This window comes from Crocodylus porosus, unplaced genomic scaffold (assembly GCF_001723895.1).
Source record: "Crocodylus porosus isolate Cpor-Errol unplaced genomic scaffold, CroPor_comp1, whole genome shotgun sequence".
NCBI lineage: Eukaryota > Metazoa > Chordata > Crocodylia > Crocodylidae > Crocodylus > Crocodylus porosus.
This window is the reverse complement of record NW_017728906.1, coordinates 32741194-32746154: the sequence shown is the minus strand read 5'-3', so window position 1 is coordinate 32746154 and position 4961 is coordinate 32741194. Positions and strand designations below refer to the sequence as shown.

At 46.2% G+C, this 4961-nt stretch overlaps 1 long non-coding RNA gene across 1 annotated transcript; it reads right to left on the bottom strand.

Annotated features, from left to right (window-relative positions):
* Positions 1 to 2411: 2411 nt before the first annotated feature.
* Positions 2412 to 4714, bottom strand: LOC109305876. Its single transcript, XR_002099750.1, has 2 exons — positions 4683 to 4714; positions 2412 to 2620 (listed from the first exon to the last, which is right to left on the bottom strand). It is a non-coding gene; the product is annotated as an uncharacterized LOC109305876 (long non-coding RNA).
* Between the last annotated feature and the right edge of the window lie 247 nt (positions 4715 to 4961).

The following is a 4961-nucleotide window of genomic DNA, read 5'->3' as shown; positions in this document are numbered from 1 at the left end:
ATTACAATTTTAGAGACTGAAAGTGAAATGAGCATAGTCATTGGAGAGTATATACCCAGGAACAGGGCAAGGTATTATGATTAGGAACCTACTGAACTCATGATTTTGCAATTTTCATGGAAACTGTGATTTTTGGGCAGGTATCACAAAGAAGCATGGGGGTCTGCTTTTGGCAGGCTCCTTGAAAAAAACACAAAAAACTCACTGATAATAAAATACTGGCAGCTAGCTGTTCTTGTAGCCACTGTGGCCCAGCTGTGCAGCCCGCTGGATGGGGAAGGGGGGGAGGGGCTGCCAAGATGATAAGATGGCTTCCATCTCCCCCTCAGTCCCTTGTTGCTGATTGGCTGTGAGGGTCGTCCATCATAAAGCCCCACCCCTTGCCACTAATTGATAGTGAGGGGTGGGGACTGCATGACTGACAGCCTCATGGCCAGTCAGCAGTGAAGTGTGGGGCCATTGGGTGCCCTTTGCCAGTCAGAGGCATAGGGGGCGTGCCATGCTCTGCTGGCAAAAATGGCTGCTTGGCCTGCAGTCTGCCTGTGAAATTGGCTGGCAGCTGCCTCAATTTTAGTAAACCTCTAATAATGATATACCCAGTGTCAGGAACAATGTGTCAGTGTGCTTCTGTCTAATGAGGAGACAGTGCAGTCCCACCAAAGCTCTGAGTTCATGCTGTAGCCATGGGGGAGTGAAATACCCCATGTCTGTACCAGAAAGACATGTTACCCCAAATGCTGGTACCTTCAACTGCACTGAACAGTATGGAACCAAGGCTCCCATCAACATGATGAAAGAAATGAAGGTCTGAGGAGCCTATTTCCCCAACCGTGCTATTACCTCTGATGTAGAAAATTGATGTAGATAACAGGCTTAAGAGGAGGATGCTCCTATGCACAACACTACCCTTAGCTGAGTCATGATTTAGTCTTCAAGTATCAGCTCCCATTCCACCTATTAGACGTATGGGTCTGTAACAGGGAACCCTAGCCTTTAAGGCCTGAACTTTTTGGGCACAGCATGCCGGTAAGGTGGGGGTTAAAAGCTGAGTCTGGCCAGCTAGTCAGGTGACCAGAAGGGGGCAGGCCAGGACTATAAAAACCCTAGGCTGAGCAGCAGTAGGGGCCAGCAGCCAAAGGGAAGGAGTGCATCCCAGAGCTCCACGGAAAGGCTTGGTGAACAGTGCAAAGGCTGGAGGAGGGGAACTATAGAGGACCCCTGAGAGATGGCAGCAACCCCAGAAGAAGGGGAGATGAAGCATGAACCCCTGCATAAATGTAAGCCAGCGTGCTGCCTTCTTTAATCATGTTTTTTCTTGGTGGTGGTTATTGCTCATGGACAGGACTGTTTATATGTTTTTTGTTATTGAATAACACCAGTGGTTTGGGTGAGGCTACTGGGGAAAGAGGAGGCCTCATTTGGACCCCACTACAACATGGGGACCCAGCGTCAATGTGAGCACAGGATTTGGGGTGCACTAATCCCAGTGCCAGAGAAGTTGCAGTATTTGGGGTACATAGGCCCTGGCACCAGTGTGGGTGCAGGTTTTGGGGTGCACTGACCCCAACACCAGATGGCATGATCCTAAAAGGCCAGAGTGGTCTGGTGTACCTGAGGTGCGATTTTGGGGGTTTTTTTTGTACTGGGACAGTGTGAGTTCAAGGCCATTCCATGGCCTTAGGCTTGTGACCCCCTGGCTGTGGGGTGAGTGGCTGGGCCTCTAGGTCAGGCTCCAGACTGGAGCAGAAAGGAGGGCCACAAGCCTCAAGGCAAGGGAAAAAGGGCTAGTGCATCAGAGTCAAACCTTGTTTGGTAGATTTAGACAGGGAGCCCTAGCTAGAGAAAGACAGGGGTCAAGGTCTGTGGAGGTGGAAGACCCCAACATAAGAATACAATAGGCAGTCTCCCGCTTACAAGAACATCAGTATAATAATTTCCATCAAGACGTGGCAGATGAGTAGAGAGTGGGACACAAGAACCTTAAGACCACAAGACCTCAAGGCCTGCCCTCGTAAGGTACAGATAACAGGGAAGATGGCACTGGGGAGGATGACCTGTTATAGGGTCTAAATGCAATTCTATTCTAGTCTGTTCAAGTCTCTGAAAATCCATGAATGCATCTACTTTTGCAATATACCATCATCTTACTCTGAAGACTGAGTCTCAAAAAATAAAAGTCTAGCAAGCAGGATGAGGACACAAGCACCTTTTGTATATTAACAGTTTTTCAGGGATGCAGACTTGATGGGATAAGGTTGAATTTAGGCATCTAAGTCCACTCATAGGTGCCTAATAGTTGGAACAGAATCTGGCCTCAAGTATCCCCCCCTTGAAGTCAGCAGAATTACACATGCAAATAAGTGTTCACAGGTGGGAATAAGGGTGGCATATAATGACCCTAAATAGATGCATGCTTTTTTTTTAACTAATGACAATATGAGTTTTCTAAGATCTTGTTGTTTAATAATTGAGCTATGAAGTTGTTATAAAATGAAAACAAGGACAGCAGCACTCTCAGAACAGATTTCAAAGCTGAAATCCTGGCCCTATTGGAATTAATGGGAGTCTTGTCACTTACTTCACCGGTGTCAGGATATCACTTCAGTGGCTGATGTATAACCTAAGAAGCATAAAAGGAATGAAGCAGAATAATATTTTCAGCCAGATATGTTATTTAGGGAGGAAAATACTTAACTAAGATAGTAAGATTTCTTTCTGATTCATCTATCCAGCAATCTATATAGTAGACCCATTCATCAAACAAACCTGGGATTATTCAATTTTCATTTAATCTCTGCCATTCACCTTTAGCATTTTTATTTAAAACAAAGCCTATGACCTTTAATTAATTTTGAAAAGTAAACATATGCAATGATCATACATCCAATCCTATCAAGATCAAACAGGGTGCCCATCTCATATATTTAAAGGTCAAAACCATTTGAGTTTAGTTAAATTCACCAAGAAGCTTATTTCTATATCATAATTTTATGGTGTATTTTCTACATTTAGCCTGAACAATATATTTTCTTTTAAAATATATTATTCATCATTTTATAGTTTATACTGGGGGTGTCAAATTCATCTTGTGCTCCAGGCTAGGTCCAGATTGCAGGGCTCCTCATGGGCCAGATACAGGTTGGGGCATGAAGAAACTTGGGCAGCAGAAGCAGCAGCAACTCTGACTCTAACCCAGATCATTTGACGGTGGAGGACAACAGCTCTGCTGGCAGTGGTGATGACAGCTCTAGCTCTGACCCAGAATACCCAGTGGTGGCAATATTTTCAACTCCTATTGGAGGTATATGACAGCAGCTCTAGTCCCTGCTGCATACCCCAAGTTAGAGCTCCTACGTCTGTGTGTCCAATGCTACAGTGGCACCATTAGCTTTAGGGCGAGCAGCCAAAGGGCTGGGCCTGCAGCAATGCAGACAGGTGAAGTGGCTGGAGGGCAACTGGGGCTGTGACAGCCCTTGCTTACCCTCCTGCTGCTGATTGCCATGTCTACCAAAGTCTGAGGCAGGCCTCTCCTCCTGGCCATGCTGGTAGTTCAGAAAGTCAAAGGGTATGTTCACACATACAGGTATGTGTGGTTGCAGCAGCTCAAATAGGAGCGGCACGAATTTGTGCAGGGATTTTTGCCTCAGCATACATGCCTGGACATTCACTTTGGTGTGGGGCAAGTTGTGCCACTTGTGGCAAAATGACCCTGCCCAGCTTCTCCTGGACCTCAGCCAGGGGGAGCTAGAGCTAGAGCTAGAGCCTGGGGTCATCACCTGTGCTGATGCTGCAAGGGTGGCAGGGGTGGATATGTGGTGCCCCCCCCACAAGCCTGACATTCCATCTACACCCTCTGCCACTCCCCACACACCCACCCAAACACCCCACACCTATAACCTTCCCCCCCAGAAACCACACAGCCCCCCAAGCCCAGTCCCTGCTTACCTGGGACAGTACCATGGGCTGGGTCCCACCTCTGCCTTGCCCACTTCTATTTGCCTTGCATACAAAGGATGCATGCTGGGGCAACAGTAGCACTGCAGAGACACTATGGCCACATACCAGAGCATCTCTGGAGGATCCACTGCTGGTTTGCCTCATGGCATGGTCCTGTACCATGTCCTGCCCTGCTTTTTTCTGCAGGCTATTTTTTGATACCTGGATTTCCAAGTACCAAATTTAGAGTCAGTGCTGCAAACATGAAGTGCAGAGAACACTTTTTTGTTCCCAGCTTGCCTCTAGTAGCATCTCAAACTGCTTTGAGGTGCTGCAAAAGGCATGTGCAGGCTTGTTTGGATGCCCAAAGAGACTAATTATTCAAACTGAATTGTTAGACACCCCTGCTTTATACAGTCTAAACATCCATACATACCCATACCCACGCATGTATATGTCCCACATATGAATGGATAGATTTATATTTTTCAAACATTTCATAAAAGTGATATCTCAGAAGTGTATATGTTATGATACCTTATGTTATATTTAATATAATAAATAATATGGGTGAAAGACTGACCTAGTGAGAGCTTAGCAGAAAGGTCATAAAGGGACCTTTTATAAGGAAAGGCTCATAGGCTAAGTACGCACAGTCAAAAAGCTCGAGGCTGAATTAATTCAGTCTTTGCAGTTTAGGCTAAGCTGCAAAGATTGAATCAATAAGCAAATGAACAGATATTCACTTTTGATTCAGGAAATGCAGGCATATGCCTGCAGTGGCTCAAGTTAAAAGCCAGGAAGCACTAGAGCATGGCTCTCCAGTATGTAGCAAGCATAGGCTGTGTGTTTGCTTCCTCTGCCTGCTGCCTCCAAGGTCTCTGGGATTTGCACTCCAAAATCACAATAGCAGGACTCTGCAGGTTGCTTATCACTTCCTCTTCCTGCTTCCAGATGCTTCTGGGATTTGTCACAGTCACAGCCAGCACTAAGTAAGCAGACCAAGGCAGCTCTGTATTCAGGAA